Genomic DNA, 20542 nt, shown 5'->3' with positions numbered 1-20542 from the left:
TATACTAGTATTAAGACGACTAACTCTGACAACTAGTCAATGTAAGGATTTAAAAAAAAAAAGTTTATTATCCTAAAAAATATGGACTTACATTCTTTTATTACAAGTTATTCACACACTTAACCAATTAATTCTATATATTTTCACATCAATATACTATTAAGAATTTATTTAGATGAATTTTTAAAAAATATTATTTTTGAGTATTTGAAAAAAGATTAAAAATAAAAATAATTTAATATTTAAATATCTCATGTAAAAATTTATTTTTATTTATTAATTATATTTGAATTTAATAATATAAAAATATATTTATTTATTTATTATATTAAAACATCTTTTTTTAAGTAAATGTTTTTTGCGAGATATAAGTTGTAGCTTTGAAAAAATAATATTTTTTATTTTTTTAATACTTTTATTTATATTATTAAAAATTTGTTAAATATATCAAAAAGTAAAAAAAGACATTCTCTTATCAATTTAATAACACCCAAACAAATTCTAAGTCACTACAAAAAATGTTGAGTATCGGAGGATTTTTTGTCAGAACGAATCCGATAGTATAACTCTTGCCGGTAATTAATTATCGTCGAATTTTGGCGCTCTACTATTTTCGTTTTTGCCAGTAATTTTAGCGCTCCACTATTTTTTTTTCCGCCTAATGATTGTCGGATTTGTCCGACGATAAATCTGGTAGAAAATTCAAATTTTAAAAGAAAAATTAAACACAATTAATTGTCAAATTATTTTTTATTTTTTATTTAAATTTATTTTTTTTATAACTAGTAGTCAAATTCTAAATAATAAAAATTAAATATGGTAAATTAAATATCAAGTGTACAAATAAAATGAAAAATCAAATAAATAAAATACAATGAAACAATCTAGAACAATACTCTAATCAGTAAAGATCCTGATAGTCGTCGTCGTCATCCCCCAGTTGGTCTTGCTAAGGCGGTGATGCTGGTGCCCCTCCAGCAGTGCTGCTGCCACCAGCCACCGGTGCGCATCTGATCTTGGTATATCGCCATCTGTTACTCCATCCGCTGAAGCCACTCCAACTCTCGCCTCCACTCCAGCTTGAGAGAATTTGTGGCTGACATGCGTGTGAGGATCTCCTGATACCTTTTCTCAGACTGCTGCAGCTGTTGACCTTCTTGGTGAAGGCTTTAGGTGAGCTCCAACACCTACTACCTCAAATCGACGTCGTGCTCGGGATTGACATGCTAACTGGTGGTAGAGGCAGTTGATGGTCTCAATGTGAAAGTGCAGAGGTTGTTGGCGAAGAACAATCCCAACTCTTAAATGCGATTCTTGTACAGCTCATATGCGGTCTCGTGCCAAACCGTGTCAGGATTGACTTCTGAGGAAGCAGAGTAGTTGTCGTCGTCTCCAATATGCTGATATTGCTAGGTTGCGACCTCCAATCTCTGTGTGTAGGACTCCTGTGTAACACATGTTATGATTAGGACTGCAGTTAATTGAAAATTTTATATCACATGATGTTTACTCACATAATAATCTGCAGACTGCTAATTAACAAATCTCTCCTTGTTCTCCTTCAAGGTGCGAGTATACTTGAAGGCTACCGCCATCGTCACATCACGATCCAACGACTTAGACTATACATGTTGAAGCAATATGTTAAATCAAGTAATAATGACATTATATTTCAAAGACAAAACAAACTTAATAACAAAATAAAACAAGTTACATACCAGTCTGACCTTTGTCTTCATAAAAGTCATTGACCCACCAGTATACTTCGATGACTTGGCTGATGCCCTGTTGGCTTTATGCGTAAGACGGCGATGTCTGAACCTCTCATCAGTCTCCCAATGGAGGTATAGTGCCTTCGCGATGTATAGGTGGAGCCAAACAGTGAGGTGGTTGCACCTCTCGTACATTCCCCATCATCTGCTGAAGTCGTCTAGTCATCCGATGGTCGAAGATCTTCCTGCTCATGGCATCGTGAGTCTTGTCCTATATAAATTTTTCTTACACAAAGAACATTTAGCACTAATTAATCAAAATTAAATACATAATTAAACAAAATAGAAGACATAAACTAAAGTTTGAAAATGTTGAGTTTTTACCGCCCAGGCCACTTTTGAAACCATCGCTCTCTAGTCTTAGCAGGGATCTTCTTGTAGTTCGACCATAGGTGGTCATCCATCATCTTGATGACATTAGTATATTCCTGTGTACATGCATTGTTATTTGGCACAAATCTATCAATGGAAAACTTAATATTAGTAGTTTACTAAAAAAAACTATTTGAAGTAACCTATAAACTTCAATTATACTTAGATTTTTTAGAAATTTCGACAGAATTTTATCTATAACTAGAAGGCGCCAAAAACTCTATCCATCAATAATTCACTTAAACAATTCACAAACAAACCAATATCAAATTATATGACTTAAGCAGCAACATCCATCAACAATCAAGAATTCTCAAACACTTTCAGCAGTTCAAACCTACTAACCTAAATCGAACCTATCTTAACAACCTAAATGCACTAAAACTAGAAAATTACTAACTAAAACTAAACCAACATGGAATTATATAACTTAAGTAGCAATATCCATCACCAATCAAGAATTCGCAAACCCTTTCAGTAGTTGAACCTATCTTAACAACCTAAATCTACTAAAACCAGAAAATTGAATCTAACTAAAGTAAAATAACTACATTTCATTGAAAAAAAATTAAAATAGTACTCAGGACGTCAAACTATCAGGCCAAATCATCATCCATATGACGGGTGGTCATAGAAAGGCAATGGGCTGGGATCCATGAGATGAATCCGGCACCACGGTATCTGTCGTTAGAGGTGTCATCATTGTCGAAGTCGGCGGCTACTGAGCAGATGGAGGTGGTGGAGGAGTCCACTCTTGTGAGCTATTCGAACGACTTCCTGGTGGTGGGGATGGCGCAACAGAAGGAGGCACGTAATTGGGGTTAGGGACCATGATGAACGGTTAATCCTATGCCCCAATTGCCTATGGCGTTCCAAGAGTAATTGGAGTAGAAGACGATGACCGAGAAGTATCAGGGGTACCAGTAAATACCCTCCCTCTACCCTAACCACGAGGTCGATTCGTGAGACCTCTGCCTGTAGTCATATTTGCAAAGAACATACCAGCAAACACAAGTCACAAAAATAATTATTACAAAAATAATTATCAAAACTTAAACCAGTGTGGCATTATATCATGACATACACACCAAAAACTCAATTATTACAAATAGTAACATCTCAAGCAATCCACCATCAATACTATTCAATATGCCTAATATAATCAACTGATGTAAATCAGATGGTAGCTACGGACAATTAAACATACAAAATTGACATAACTGAGTTACATAAGGCCAATTTTATTAATCTTGTATTATTGGATAAAGCCTCAATCATTCAAAAAATTAAAAATACATCATATTCAATCATCAATGCATAATAACAAAATTTTATTAAGAACTCTTTGAGCCATTTTTACAAATATTTGGCGTGCAAAATCATGAAACACATCAAGTAGCACAACCTAGCATTTTCTCAACATCAATTAACAAGTATAATACCCTAGCAGCAACAATTCACAACATTTTTAGGATAATATCCAAACAACTTAAAACCTAATACCTTAAATCAAACCTATCTTAACAACCTAAATCACAAAAATAAAAAAACTAAATTGAACTAACCATAAAACTGATTCAAAATTTAAAACTGAAATTCTAATCAAACATAAAATAAATTAAACTAAAATTAATGGAATTAAAAGAAAAATTGGTTCAAAAACCTGCAGGAAAAAGACTCAGTAGTACTTTGAAGGAGGACTAGTAGGAGACAGCAGCGACGACAACCCAATACGAGGCAGTAGCGACGATGATGGAACCCCTGGCAGCGATGACGACGTTACAAGGGAGAGGAGAGGAAAAACCAAGGTGGGAGAGAAGGAGAGAAGAGAGGGTGAAGTTGCATAAGTGAGGGAGAAGGGTTTTTGAATTCAAATTTCATTCAATTTTTACTGTCGGATTTACGGGCGGATATATTCGAAGGTAAGGTGTCGTTTGCTTTCCAAAACGATGCGTTTCACTAACTCATATTGCCATAAAAAAATTTTACGATAGTAACATTGGCACTTATAAAGTAAATTTTCACACCTCTTATTACCATTGGAATTAAGGATGAATTATATATTCTGACTGTAAGTTTTTTTGGGAACGAATTTTCACTCGTGACTATCGGAAAAATCGCCGCTAAATCCACCACTAAATCTACCGATAAGTCCGACGGTATTCAGCGTTTTTCTTGTAGTGAATCATCGTATTAAATTAAGATAATATTAACATTGCTATATAAGCATTCTTATATATAGAAGCTGTTAATTTATTGTCAAGATCATATTAACATTGCTATATACGCATTCTTATAGATAGAAACTATTAATTTACTGTCAACAAAAATAATATCAATATGCTACAAATATTAAAAATATTATGCGGTGACTTCAAATCATTTACAACATTAAGTTGAAATAGATAATTATAAAGTTACAATATATTTATTATCTGTTTAGTTTACTTTAAATCATTTTTTTTATTAAAGTAAGGGATCAAAGACCCCAAAGAAAAAAAAAACAAAGAAAGCATGCAAAAACAAAACTAACTACATCCTTTTAATCTAAGAGACCCTAAACCATCGAAGTATAGGGCCTATAAAATGGAAGCAAGAGGAGATTCGAAGATATAGAAGCCATAAGGAAGGTTTTGTCCAGATTTAGTGAGCTTGTTTGCCATGGAATTGGCTTTGCAAAGAGTATAGCTCCATTGAATTTGCTAAATACGGTTAATCAAAATTTTGATGTTCTAAAGAAGAGTAGCATAGGGATAATAAGCAGGGCAACTATCTCTAATGAAGTTTATCACCATCATAGAATCTGATTCAACAATAATATAATTGTAGCCATTTGCTAGTGTGAGTTGAAGACCTTTAATGATTCCCCACAATTCGGCATGCATTATCGAACAACACCTTAAGTTTGCAAGAAAAGCCTTTAACAAACCTCCCCAAGTGATCACGAATGACACCGCCAAAAACTGTATTATTTGAGTGAGTAAAGAAGGAGCCATCCATGTTAATTCTTAGAAACTTTTTACTCAGTGGTTACCAACGAATTAGATGATTATAAGCAATGTTATGACTTCTAAGAATGATATAGCACGTCATGACTTTGATAATTTCCAAACTCCCAGCGTTAATCAACTCGGCCACATCTTTAGGGTTAGAGACTTTTTTTAAAGACAAACTTATTTTGGAAGAACCACAATGAGAATACTATCATACCAAAAAAAAAAGACCAGTCATTTGAATGATACAAATTACTGATTAGACTGTCTATTCTATTGAGTATAAATCTCTATTAGGGGTTCAAGTGTGCAGGAGACACCAAACTGTTTTAGCAAAGTGGCAATCTCAAAGGACATGGAAAGAATTCTCTATATTGTTATTACAACGAGGACAACTTGAACATGTAGTCATGTGTCTTCTATTTCTTTTGGCACTAGTGAGGGTTGCATCATGAGCTATCAACCAAAGAAACAAACGAATCTTTTTTAAACCTCTCCATCTCCAAATTAGGTTGAAAATGTGATTGAAGCTCTAGGATTTTCTTTGATAGAGTGGTAGGTAGTTTTCAAGGGAAAAAAACACCCGAAAAGAGCACACAAGCAATGTCATCACTTTCTTTCAATAGAGATGGCAAAGAGAGAGTTGCAACCTTTTGAATAATCATGTCAAATAATCAATTCTTAAGTTTGTCAACATTCCAATACCTTGAAATAGTAAGAAAGTTTGTGAGAGAATATCTAAATTCATAAATTAAATTTACCTGCACAGTATGTTGATCCAAGCACCTAAGGCTAGGTACTTAGTTATGCTCCCAGAAGTTAATTCTTGAACCATCTCCCATCAAATAGAATTGGCTTGGACATTTTTCTATGGAGAGCAAATGTCTTTCCAAAAGTTGGTGTTGTTTTTTCTATCAATAATAGGAATAATATTATTTTCGCATCTATATTTGACTCTCAACATTCTAGACTAAAGAAAGTCTTTTTTCTCAATCAAATCTTAACCAATTTTTGTTATGTATATATGGTTTAGATCTTTAGACTGATGAATGCACAACCCATTGAATTTCTTAAAGCCTCTAACAATTCTGCAATTCATAAGGTGAACTTTCTTAGATTGATCAGTCTCTTTCTAAATGAAACTCCATTTGTAATCAAAAAGAGGATAAAACAACAATTTACATAATGTATATATATTAGAATAGAAGAAAGTATAAATTTCATTAGAATAATTATGCTATTTAGGAAAAGAGGGCAGAGGGGAGGCTTTCCGACTGTTAAGCCTTTTTATGATTATTGCTTTAATCTCCTTATATGTTTTCTTGGTAACTCTTGAATGAATGATAAGAAAACTTAAATATTTATCCAAGTCTTCAACTCTAAATAAATTAAGAAAATTGTTCATTTCACTTCTAGCACTATAACACATTTTTAGAGAAAAATTTAATTTTTTCAGTTAATTTTTTTACCCGAACTAATAGAAAAAAACTTTAAGAAGTTTGTTGATAATCTAGGCTTGCTCCACGCTTAAATTGATAGGACAGGATCCTCTTTTTTTTTATCATACAATTCACACACACTTACACACACTACAACACTACTTAAAGAATTCATCTAGGCTCCGTTTGGTTGATGTATAGGATGAGATATAGACACAGACATTAAAGACATAGACATAAAATATTTGTATCTATGTACTGTGTTTGGCAAAAATAATGAATAAGACACAAATATTTGAAAAAGATTGAATTATCCTTCATTAAAAAAAGGTTTGGGGAGATAAGAGGACAAATTTTGAAAATTTAAAAATTGAATAAGGATAAAAGAGTAAAAAATTAGTGTCTCACAAGTTGTGTCTCAGTGTTTCACCAAATTGGAGGTACACAAATTTGGTGTCTCCGTTTCCATCCGAGTCCTTCGAAAATCTGTGCTCACCAAACCAAACAGCAGACATGTGTCACCGTATCCATGTCTCATTGAGACATAGACATAAACCAAATGCTACCCTAGTGTCTCCACTAAGACTCGAATCTGGATGTAATTTTTTTTTAAAAAAAGAAAGGAGCTCAACACAATAAAGTGGAGCGACAAAGGAACAATAACAACAAACAAACATAGGAGAAAAATAAAACACTAGTCCCATTATCATCTCCGGTATTGCTATCAACAATGAGAGGGACCTGTCTCAGTCCATTCCTTGTAACTAATTGAAGACTTGTTGATAATATCCTCCAAGCTGGCTTCCTCCTTTTAGAAGATCCTTCTATTCCTTTCTAAACAAATATTCCAAACAATAGTAAAGAAGCACATCAACCACTTCTTTGTCTCCTCCTTTCTATATATTGTGACTTCCTGTCCAACTTTTAAAGTGTTCCTTCATTGAGCCTAGAATGGACCATAAACTCCCAAAAACAGCTAACCATGCATACCACACATGTCAAGTAAAATCACAACCAAGAAATAAGTAAAGAATATATTCAACCTCCTTCTTATACAAGACACATACATTGTCACTGTTCACTATTCCTATTCTACTCAGTCTTTCTTTTGTATTTTCTCAACCAATTAACACAAACCAAATAAACAAATATACTCTTGGTGGAACTAATCCTCTCTAAATAGTTATAGTGAAGCTGTAGCTTGTGACTTCCTCAGGAGCTGTTTCTTCCTGTAAGACCTGTACAAATGAGTTAGTAGTAAAAACTCCTTGCCTATCAAATTTTCACACAACTCTATCCTCTCTGTCATATACTAGTGTAATTGGCCTCAATTTATTATGTAACTAATTCACTAAATTCAACTCCCATTGGAATAACTCTCGCCTCTATTGAAAGTTCCAAATCTACTGTATCCCGTCCCAAAACCCACAATTCCCTATGACGAATCCTCTTTGGTTTGAAAGTGAAAAGAGTCTCAGAAACTAATCTTTCAATAAACCACTTTGTAGCTAGACATCCTCCCAAAAATGAGTCCTTCTACTATCACTTACCTCTATAGTTAGCCCAGTAATCATCTTATCTCTCACTTGTTGTGATACATGGGCATCTTTACTTGTTTTTAGTTATTATTTCTTTGAATAAAGTTAGTGATCTTCTTATTTTTATTAAGATTCTTATGCTTTTAATGAATATTTCTTGGAGTTTCTTTGAGCTTTAATTTACGTAGGAAAGTATTGAAATTTTAAATAAAAGAACAAGGAGAAACCAAGAATTGAAAAGAAGTGGAAAGAGAATTCATAGATGCTCTCAACTCTGACCTCTTCATACTCCAACAAACATAACTTGAGCTATAGAGGTCCAAATGATGCGGTTCAAGTGACATTAGGAAGTTAACTTCCAAAACTTTTCAACAATAGTTTATGATTACTCTTTGGACTCACAGCGTTCAACGCCATGACATTGGCATTCAACGTCACTCCACGTCTCAGTATCATTATCTCTCTGGGGCTGTGGGGCTAAAATCCACTCTTCCAGCGTTTAGCGCCAGACCAAGGATTCCACGCAATTCTTCTCGGGACTGGCGGCCTTTAGCACCACCTGTCCTGGGTCCAGTGCCAGACCTGCAGAAAGGAGTGTTCCATTTGCCTCAAAGGTGGCGTTTGGCGCCACCAAACCGGCGTTTAGCGCCGTTAATCCGCACACAGCCCAACCCGAAATCAATCATTCTGATTTTGTAGGATTAAAGGGATAAAGAAAAGATATGATTAGTGATGAAAGGATATTTTATACGCTTTTTGGTATCATTTTCATATAGTTTTCATTATGTTTTGTTTAAGTTTTATTATGTTTTCATAAGTTTTAGTGCAAAAGTCACATTTGTGGATTCTACTTTGAGTTTGTATGTTTTATGGTGATTTCAAGTATTTTTTGGCTGAAATTGAGGAGCTTGAGCAAAAGTCTGATTCAGAGACAGAGAAAGGACTGCAGATGTTATCAAGATCTGACCTCCGTGCACTCAAAAGAGCTTTTCTGGAGCTACAGAAGTCCAAATGGCGCGCTCTCAACGACTATGGAAAGCTAACATCCAGGGCTTTCCAAAAATATATAATAGTTCATACTTTGCTTTGGAAATAAAGGCCCAAAACTGGCGTTCAACGTCAGCCACCAGCCCCATTCATGGCGTCCAGCGCCCACAGGGGAGCAGCTGCCGTCCAACGCCCAAAAGGGAGTCCCAAGCCAGCGTTCAATGCCCCTAAGGGGTACTAGCTCGTGGAATTCACTCAAGCTCAGCCCAAACACTCACCAAGTGGGCCCGAAAAGTGGGTTTTTACACTACAAGACTAGTTTATCTTATTTTTGTAATTCTTAGTTAGCAGATTAGTATATATAGACAAAAGTTCACCCATGTTAGAGGACTCTTGTCCAATTTCACGTTTTTCATTGTATTTTCGAACAGCATGAGTCACTAACCTCCTAAGGTTTAAGTTAGGAGTTTTGCTGAGTTTCATGGATTAATAATATTACCATTCTAGTTCAATATGTCTGATTCTATTCTCTTATGCATTCTCGTTCTTCATCTCATGAATTGAAGGTGACCCGTGACAATCACCCTTGTTCTACATGGGTTCCGTGCGAGTCCTGACCCGGATAGCATTGAACTAAAACTAGAGATTGCATTACGGATTCCAATAGAGTACCTGGGCAACTTTGGATACATGACATGAAATCCTGTTGACCGTGGGTAAGTGAGGTCTCTGTGGCGCTAAGGCTAGAGTTTGAGAAGCAGTGTTCCCTGATCCGAAAGATCTACCTTGTCTGTGGCACCTTGAGTAGGATCATGAAGGCGAGTTGATTGCTTAGAGCTTCATCTTCTGCTACAGTGAGAAACCTAGAGGTGGCTTGATGAGAGGACATGAGTCACTTACAACATGGTGGATTGCTGCAGTGGAGGAGGTTAACTTGATGAGAGGACATGAGTTAATCACTTACGGCTGCCATTGAATGAGTCAGAAAGTTATTGACGTAGACAGTAAGAAAAGTTAATATGGAAAGACAAAGCATCTCCGAAGCCTTAACCGTTCTCATACCATTGATTTTCCACCTATCTAGTAATGTTTTATTTATTTATTCTATTTTATGTGTTTTCTGTGAGAAACTATAATTTTTATCCACCTAACTAAGATCTGCAAGATAACCACTACTTTCTCAAACCAACAATCTCCGTGGGATCGACCTTCACTCACCTGGGGTATTACTTGGATGACCCGATATACTTGCCGGTCTATCTGTTCAAAATGTGCGGAGCCAGTTTCGTGCACCAATTAGGTTTTTGGAAAATTTAATTTTTGAACAATTAGGATTACTTTAAAAAGGGAGATTGGAAGACCTAGCAGTTTTTCTTCTTCCCTTTGTTCCGTTTGGAGTTTTAGAAATATTAGGATTTTATTTCATCTGCACCATGAGCAACTAAACCTCCATTGTTAAGGTTAGGAGCTCAATCTATTTTGATGGATTGATATTACTGTTCTTCTATTTTGATTAATGCACTGATGTTTTCTTCAAGGATCGAGTTTCGTTCTACATATTAAGCATTAGAGTGTATTGGAAAATAACTTTAATCTTGAAAAAGTTCATCTTTGGAATTAAGCTAGAAACTCTTTCTCATAATTCTTCAATTGTATAAAACTAATTTGATAAGTGATATAAAATCAATTAGGATTGGTTCTTGAGAATTATGTGGCCCTTAACCCAGACATTGTATTTAATCTCCTAACATAATTAATTGTTCAAGGAATTGACGGTTGACTAGGTTAGGAGAAATTGAATTGTCAAGGGATTGGGGTTTAATTACTTAGGGTTTGCCATGAATTATATCTTTGCATGATAAAAGTAGATAATAATAATAATGGTTAATTTGGAAATTTAAATAACTCCGATACTTTAACTTTTCTCTCATATTATCTCCTCACACACTTACTGCTTGCTTTATTTAATTCACTGTTTTATGCTATTTGTCATTGAAATTATAAATTTTGATTGTCTGACTACAATAATCAATTAACCAGTGCTTGCTTAATTTGTTAATCCTCGTGAAAACGATAATCCACTCACGTGGTATTACTTTGTACGACTTGGTATACTTTCGGATAGTAAGTTTGGAAATTTTCATCATGTTGCTCCTTGATCTGTAGTTGACAGATATCCTTCTACGGACCTTTCTTGTAGGTATTGACTGATGGGATAACATCACATTGGGATTCATATTGTTGTAGGAGCAAATTACCTTATTCCATAACGGACACTCTTCCTTTGAGAAGCGCCATCACCACTTAAATAGTAATGTTGTACTACGGATCACCACATCTCCTACCCCTAGACCACCTAACTTTTTTGGAGCCTGCACTACTTCTTATCTCACCATCCCCATGCCATTTCTGCCATCCTCCTTACTCCACATGAACCTCCTCTGCAGTGATATCAACTTATTTGCAACCGCCTTCGGCATCTTATACAGACTTAGGTAGTATACTGGCAAGCTATTTAGGACTGATTTGATGAGAACCAACTTGCCAGATTTATTGAGCACTTTGGCTTTCTATAAACTGAGCCTTTTCTCCACTTTGTCTACAAAGGTAAAGAAACTCTTTACCTTTGTTAATTTGTGAATTTGTTAAAACTAGAGGTTGATTTATGGTGAGTTATATGATTTTAGCTTGAATGGAGTAATTTGTGTTGTCTTAGCTATTTGGGAGTATTTGGACTTGAATTGGTGGCTTGGTTTTGGTTGAAAGCTTGATTGGAATCAAATTTGGTATTTTGTGCATATTGGAAATCTGCCAAAGTAAGGTTTTGATTTTCTCTATATAATATTTATGGACACTTAGGCTAGTGGACTTTAGGATAGGATTGAATTGGTTGTTGGTAATTGTTGAATTGATAATGTATGATGGTATTGATTATTATGATGATTTATGATGTTGATTTTGATGTCGGGGTTGGATTGTGATAACTATGGGGATTTATGATCATGTATGATTAATGATGCTTATGAATAATGAGAATGTGCCAAAATTACTAAGGATGGAATCTTGAGGTAGAAATTGTGGATTTTGTTGAATTATGTTAGAAAAGTTGAATGAAATAGGTTTCAAATGATAAAGGAAGTCAATTGGTAGGTGAGGAGACATATGGATGTGAATTTTGGGAATGAATGGTGAAATTTGGTGTGCATTAGAATGTTATGAAATGGTTTTGGATGTGAAGTTTTGAAATTTAGAGAACCTTGCTGAATTTGTAAAACTTGGTTTTTTGACAATCTTTGGTAGAGCATAACTTGAGCCTCAAATACTAAAATTGGATGATCTTTGTTTTAAATTAAAGGTTATTTCAAGAGCTTTAAAATGATATAAAGTTTCAGGAAAATGAAGTTTTGTAGAGGAAGTTATGACCATTTAAAGTTTGGTGTTTTAAAACTGAAATTCTGCAACTTTAAATTTTTCAAAGTCTGGTACAGCATGCGTACACGACACAGTACACGCAGCGCGAGCATTCTTCATTGCCTGGGCATCTCGCGTACGCGAGCACTTCATGCGTATGTGGACGTGCAAATTTTTACCTTTGCGTACGCGAAAATTTGACACGCGACGCGAGCATTCCATTCGGATTGGGACACTCGCATACGCGAGCAGAAGGTCGCGTACGCGACCATCCATTTTTAACAGAATGCGTACACGGGACAAGGGCTTGCATACGCGAGACCCCTGTTTTACTGAAAAATTATTTTTCTTCGTTTTTAAAGGTTCTATAGCTTTTTAATCTTCTTTAAGTACTGTTTAAGAATACTATCTAGTAATTAGGTCCTAATATTACTAAAGATGAGTTAGAAGACAGAGACTTAGGTTTCTAGGGTACTGAGGATGGATTAATTGAGTGAGATGGCAGAGTACTGCAATGATGATTAATGTGATAAGTTGTGGAATTACGCACTGATTCTGTTTGAAACGAGTTTAGGACTCGGGGTTAAATGATGACGTTACTAAGTACTGAAAATGATTTCTTAAAACTACTGATATATTGTTTTATACTGGTATTGTTGAGACGCTATGCGCTTGGCAAGGACGGTGGTTAATCCCGCTTACGTTGAGATGTGAGATCTGTGGTAGAGTATCCCGCTCGCATCCTTTCGGATCACAAGAGTGTGCCCGGCACTATATCCATGGGGGATCCCACTTATATTCGTGACCAAAAGGCGACATTCCCATGGGAATGTGTCGGGTTGGCAGTTGAACCGACAATGTGATATCACTGCCAAATAGGACAAGCATTCATCATGTGCATATTCTATATGTTTGCTTGTTTTGCTAACTTGCATTGTTTTGCCTAATTGTATAACATGCTTAAATGCTTCTTGAATTACTTGATATACATTATTATACTTGTGTTTTACTTGTATGCCATTACTTGTATTTTCTGCTGGGATTGAGGAGGTTTGGTAGGCAGTGATGATAGGATCGCATGGAGGTAGGCTGGTGAAGGCTGTGGGACAGCGGTGAAATGATAGTTTAGAAATTTCCTAAGTTAGATAACCTAATTAAGGATTTTTTTTTATTAAACTGTTTTATAAGTTGAATCTTATGCTTGGTGTGAAGTTCTAGGATTGCCTGTGGCATCCCGAAATCTTATATCTTACATTACTGGGCAGTGTTATCATACTGAGAATCTCCGATTCTCATACCATATTCTGTTGTTGTTTTTCATATGCAGGTTGTAACCTATCTCGATGAGTTGCGAGATGGTGACAGAGCGGAGGATCCTTATCGTCTTTTGTACTTTTTGGGATATCTTATCATAGTTCTCTCTCTTTTGTATCTTAGACTTGTTTCCTTAGAAGCTTGATTTGAGAGATAGATGTATATGTTGTTTTAACTTACCAAACTCCGTTATGTCTGTATATAACTAGTCGACCTAAACTCCACAAGCTGCGGTTAGTATTCTATGACTATTATGCTTTTATATCTACATATACCTTTGTTATCTTGTAGCTGTATCTTATCCTTTACGCTTTTAGTTATCGTGTGAACGCTTCGCGCTTTTGTATCTCTATTTTTGAGCTTTATTTCTTCATCGGGATTTTAGTATTATTATTATTTCTTTATATTTTATCGTACAAGCTTTAGAATTGTCATGACACTTTAGTTATCGTGTGAACACTTCACGCTTTTGTATCTCTGTTTTTGAGCTTTATTTCTTCATCGGGCTTTTAGTATTATTATTATTTCTTTATATTTTATCGTACAAGCTTTAGAATTGTCATGACGCTTTAATATCTTTTGCTTTATGGCATGAGGTAAGACTTACGGTATTAGGGTGTTACATCCACAAAGCTCTACTTGACCTTATCATATGTCTTTTGAAAATTAAACTTGATAATTGCTGCTTTCTTTTTTCTCAGTTTGAGCTAGTGCAACATTTCATAAGTAATAAGTGCTCAATCATGAATTTTTTGACTTTTAACAAATGCACTCTGAGTCTCCCCTACTAGTCCTGGCTAGGGGTGACAAACAGGCCTAAACCCACCAAGTCGGCCCGCCTAACCCACAAAAAAAGGCGGGTTGGATTGGAAAATTGAGACCGCCATACATCAAAAGTCCGCCTAACCCGCACCGCTTAAACCGTGGGTTATGGCGGGCGGGGAGGGCTTCCCCGCCGGATTTAGAGTTTTTTGGAAGATGTTCTAATTTAGTGTTTTGGATTATGTTTTACGTTTGATTGATTATGTTCTAAACTTGTAGATGTTTAATTATATATTTTGGAAAATATTTATTTTACTTTGGACAATGTTAGTTTTATTATTTTGTTTCAAAAAACTTGATTTATGATTATGTTTATTACATATTTATATTTTAATGTTTATTAATTTAGAAATTATAATTTTTTGTCTTTAGAAATTATAAATTTATTAAAATAGTTGTGAAATTATATATATTATTTAATACTTTTTTGGTAATTTATATTATTTCATACTTAATAGTAAAAAAATAAAAAAGGAGATTGGCGGGCCAAGCCCACCAGCTCGCCAATCCGCTGTTAGGCGGGGCGGGGTGATGCGTGAGCATCTTTCCTATCTTTTCCTAGTGAATTTGCATTTAATTTGTTGAGTTTAATTAAGAATTAATTATCTTTTAGCTACTATGGATGTTACTTTGAGTCGTGTGCAATTCTGTTTACTTTAGGTAGCATTTGGCTGGATTTGATGGAGTTTCCGCAGAAAAAGAGAAGAAGGCGAATGATGTTGTCAACCCTGACCTCTCTGCACTCAAACTTAAAATATCTCGAGCTACCGAGGTCCAATGAACGTGATTCCAGTGGCATTGGAAAGCTAACTTCCAGAGCTTTCCAACGATGTATAATAGTCCATACTTCTTCTCCACCAGCGCAGCCAAGGTTGCGCCTAACTTGAGATTTTTCAAGTTAGCCGCAAGGATGAAAGAAGAACACCCAATAAGCTCTGCCTAGGCTGTGCCTAACTTGAGAAATCTCAAGTTAGGTGCAGTGCTCATCAACAACACACAACAATGAGCGTGACCCCAAGTAAGGCGCACTAAAGCTTGAGTTAGGCACAAGACACATCAACAGCATCCAATTTTTGAGAAGGCACTCCAAGTTAGGCACACTTTTCATTCAAGTGATGCGCAAGCTATGAGCATCAAATGCCCTTCCTCACTGTGCCACTCAAGTAAGGCGCAACCCACGCCAAGTTAGGCGTGGATTATTAAGGAAGCAAGTGGTCCCCATTCATCAATTGAAGACGCGCGGATTGCTTTAATTAATTCTAATTTAAACTTTATTTTTATTTTAAAATAGGAAAAGATATTATTTTAGTTTTAGAAAATAAATTTTAAATTAAATAGGATTAGATATAAAAGAAAAAAGAAACTTCTCTTCTCGATTATTCCACCTCATTCTAATTTACAGTTTAAGAGAATCCTAGTTTCCACTCTGAACCATGAGTAACTAAACCTCCACTGTTAAGGTTAGGAGCTCTGTCTATTGTATAGATTGATTCTATTGTTTTTCTATTTTAATTCATGTATTGATTCATATAATTCAAGAATTGTTTTCGTTCTTTATTTTATGAAATTGGGTGGAACGAAAATATGACCCTCTTTCTAATTGAGTTCTTGTATAACTTGGAAAAGCTCTTTACTTGAACAACAGCTTGAAAACATATTCTCCTAAATTTCTAATTATCTGCATTTAACGGGATACGTGACATATAATCCTCTTATATTTGGGAAATTAGGATTTCTGTGGCATATAACTAGAATTGAACTTCACCCTCTAATTGGAATTAATTGACCAAGGAATTGGCAGTTTTTGAGAGTTAGAGGAGATTAAAAAGGTCTAACGAATTAGGGTTTAGTCACATATGGTTTGCCATGAATTAAATCTTGCATGATTAAAATAATTAGTAAGAAAAGTCAATCAAAAAAATAGATAACTCTGAAACCTTAACTGTTTCTCCATATATTATTCTCAACTTATTTACTACCTGCCTTCTGATATTCTGAATCTACTGTTTAATGCTTTTGAACTCCCAAACACCATTTTCTGTTTGTCTGACTAAGCCAATCACTCAATCATTGTTGCTTGATCCATCAATTCTCATGGGATCGACCATCACTCACTTGAGGTATTACTTGGTACGACCCGGTACACTTGCCGGTTAGTTTGTGGGTTATAAATTCCGCACCACGGGGTGAGATTTTAGGACCGCCTCATTAGGCAGGGTGGGCGAGCCAGCCTGCCAAAGGGCGGGCTTTTGGCAGGGCAGGGCGGGCTTCCCCACTTGCCACCCCTAGTCCTGGTATAACTGTCCTCATCCTCCTAACGAATACCTTCAAAATTACCTTGTACACACAACTAACCATACTAATCGGTCGAAGGTCTTTGATCTCATTAGCTCCAACAAACTTTAGTGCTAGCGTCACCCATGTAATATTTGTATCAGAAGGTAACCTGGTTGTCTGAAAGAAATTCATCACGGCTGCCGTAAATTTCGAACCAGTCTCATCCCAGCTTTTCTTAATGAAGTTCATGTTATATCCATCGCTTCCTGGCGCCTTAGACGATCCACATTCTTATACTGTCTCTCTGATCTCCTCAACTGACAGCAACACCTCCAAAGCTTTTGATTCATCATCATCTATGCGTTTAACCAACCCATCTCTGAATCCCGCCATGGTAGATCTCTCTTGATGATACAAGTCCTTATAGAACTCTCGAATAGCAATCTTGATTCTGACTTTATTCGTTACCAACCTACCATTAATCACCAAAGCATCAATTTTATTGTTTCTCCTTCTCGCTGAAGCTATGCTATGAAAGTACCTAGTGTTTTTGTCCATTTCGTTCGCCTGTCGAGACCGTGACATCTGTTTCTAGTGAATTTCTTTCCTTTCATACCATTTCTCACAACATCTCATTAATGCCTTTCTCCTCGGCTCCACCGTACCATCATGCACTCCACTACTTACCATATCATCTATCTTTATCTCTTCTTCAAACATATTGATTTTCTTATCCATGTCACTAAATTTGTCCTTATGCCATCTTTTCAACGGGATTGTTATAGCCTTCAGTTTATCAGTGAAATTGTACATTCCCCAAACCTCTCCATTCCTTCTTCACCATTCTTAGGAAGTCCTCATGTGTAAACCAAGAATCTAAGTTCCGGAAGGGTCTTGGTTCACTTCTCCACTCCATATCTTCTACAATCATTGGACAATGATCTAATAACCCCCTTGGTCCACCTTTTAATCGAATCTCTAGATACTTCTCAACCAATTCCAAACTGACCATAACTCTATCGAGGTGGCTACATGATCAGCACCTGAACCATGTAAATTTACGATCATATATCGGTAAGTCCATCAGCTGCATATCCTGTATCTAATTCCCAAAGTCTCTAGCAGATGCTGTTAAGCTATCAGCTCCTTTTCTCTCCTCCACATGTACAATCTCATTAAAATCACTCATAAAACAGAATAGAATCTGGCATAATCCTGCTATATAGCTTAGTTCTTCCTACATAATAAGTTTCTCGCCTCTTGTATGTGTGCCATATGCCAAACAAAATACATAATTGAAATTATTTTTTAACAAGATCCCTTCAACACAACTATTTCTCCCTTTTGTAGCAGTTTCTCATTTTAAATATTATTTCATCCTAGATCAACAACAAATCAACCAATGCACCTTCAGACCTTACATACTCCCACCCTACAATATTGTTTTACCAAATTCAAACTATATCAAATTTTGTCACTATTTATCTCTTAGTCTATATCAAACTTAGCATATTTAACTTAGGTTTTTTTTTTTAAAATCTTTCATCATGTTCAATTTTTTATCACCTGTCAATCTCCGAACGTTCCAAAAGCTAAATATCATGATAAAAAATTTTTACATACCTCTTTTGAATTTTTGAATCTGTATCGTCTTGCTTTCTCTTTTTGTTTAGCCAATCTCCCCTTGTATGCAATCTCTTCGTGTTTGAAGAATAGCCATTATATCATCCTCTTCACAAGTATTGCACTAGATTCCACTGCCAGCTCCATGTTCTCTTTTTTGTAATCATTTGTTCTTCCAACTCCAAACTCTGCCTATCTCTGGTCCCCAGACTCCTGGCGTTTGTGTCTGATTCACCATTACCCGCAATACTCTGTTCTCCAACATCTTCATCACGCAAGCATGCTACCGTATCTCCCTTCACCTAGCTTCGCTCGTTCCTTCACCAATCACCTCCGTTTCACTGTTCCGTGTCGTTTTCACAGCACCTAGTCCATATCCCTCCACCTAATAAGCCCCTTCACCATCGTTCACGTCGTTCACATCCTCAAACCCACTCTCATCATCAGTCTCGATCTAGCGATGATCATCGGACTCGTTGTCCCCGTCAATGCTTCGCACCGGTTCTTCCCTCGTCGCCATTGATGGCTTCGCAAGTTGGTGCTCCTCTTCCCAAATCCCGTCGTGTCTATGGTCCTTAGGGGAGGACGTCGAAGCTGATCGTGCAGCATAATTCGCTGCACCACCGTCGGGCTCACCGTTCCCCCTCCCTTCCCCATCGATAAGGCCTCCTTCTCCATGAATCAGGATAGCCGCACCGTCACCTGCTCTTGAACGTGCATTTGGAGTCGCCTTCCTTTTTCCTCCCAAGATCCCTACTCCAGATTCCAGAACTCTTCATAACCCGACCCGCTTCTATTTGATCCGACCCAGCCCCTGAAACCGCTACATGAAGGCCTGTCCGATCCATTAATTCCTCTGGGCCCAACGACATCCTTACATCGTTTTTGTACCTCATTGAGCTATTGGGCCTTGCACATTTCTCACACACAGTTTTATCAGCCCACTATATTCACATGTAACGGTTTTGTCAGATGCATCCTCATAACTCTCAATCTCATATCCCACAAAATCAGCTCCCCCTTTAATGTCTTCATTACTAAACTACCCTTAGCTAGTTAGCTTCTCCATCCTTCCTTGACACCTCCACCATCACTTCGGCTGCTTGGTCTGTGTAGTCTGCCGGAGTTGTTATTCTTGTTTCCCCGCCACGCACTCATTTCCTGCACCTTTTTAATGAGGCACAACATATGCTACTAGTACAAGCCTCTAACTGCAGACTCTCTTTATTTAGAGAAAATGACAAATAGGTCCCTGATCTTTTGTGGACATTTTCGTCCTGATCATTGAAAAATACTTTTAAGTCCCTGACCTTCACAAAATTTGGACGGATCAGTCCCTCCGTCAGAGACTGATCCGTCCAAATATCTCCATCAGGGACTGATCCGTTCAAGTTTTGTGAAGGTCAGGGACTTAAAAGTATTTTTCAATAGTTAGAGACAAAAATGTTCGCGAAACAAAAGGTCAGGAACCTATTTGTTCTTTTCTCCTTTATTTAAGCAAATAGATTTTTAAAAGTTCATATTCATTGATTAATAAGGTGAGAAAGTAAAATAAGAAGGCTGAATCAATCTATTTTAAAATTAATTCAGATAAAAGATTTTCAGTCTATAAGTAGTTCCAAGTTTGGGAACACATAATTTTTGTTTTATTTAATAATTTACATTTATATTTTACTGTTAGTAGTGTTTATCTGTACTATTGTTCATTGCTTGTTGCTTAAACAAGACTTTGGCTGTTTGTGTTGCACCTATCTTTAGCCATCACAATCGGCACAGCCTTCTTATCTATATATAAATGTGTCATGTTTAATTTCGACTTAACAATCTTCATTGTCGATAATGCTCAATTTGTTATAATTATTTTTAATAGGACACAGAGTGAGTTAAAAAAGGATGTAACATTAACATCACGTATCTGTGTTCAATTGTTCATGATTCAAGGACTTGAATATTTTATTTCCAAGTCATTTTCCTTTAACATAAATGTTAGACGT

The 20542-nt window shown here is 36.1% G+C and overlaps 1 long non-coding RNA gene across 2 annotated transcripts; it reads right to left on the bottom strand.

Moving 5' to 3' along the window:
• Positions 1 to 788: 788 nt before the first annotated feature.
• On the bottom strand, positions 789 to 19687 carry LOC112784747 (uncharacterized). 2 transcript variants are annotated; one of them, XR_011878610.1, is made up of 5 exons: positions 18549 to 19687; positions 2097 to 2200; positions 1719 to 1983; positions 1515 to 1622; positions 789 to 1445 (listed from the first exon to the last, which is right to left on the bottom strand). It is a non-coding gene; the product is annotated as an uncharacterized lncRNA (long non-coding RNA). The 2 variants fall into 2 exon arrangements; XR_003194038.2 differs by having other exon boundaries at positions 1719 to 2200.
• Between the last annotated feature and the right edge of the window lie 855 nt (positions 19688 to 20542).

The sequence above is a fragment of the Arachis hypogaea genome, chromosome 20, assembly GCF_003086295.3.
Source record: "Arachis hypogaea cultivar Tifrunner chromosome 20, arahy.Tifrunner.gnm2.J5K5, whole genome shotgun sequence".
NCBI classification, from domain to species: domain Eukaryota; kingdom Viridiplantae; phylum Streptophyta; class Magnoliopsida; order Fabales; family Fabaceae; genus Arachis; species Arachis hypogaea.
The sequence above is the reverse complement of the archived record's forward strand: the minus strand, read 5'-3'. Positions and strand labels throughout refer to the sequence as shown.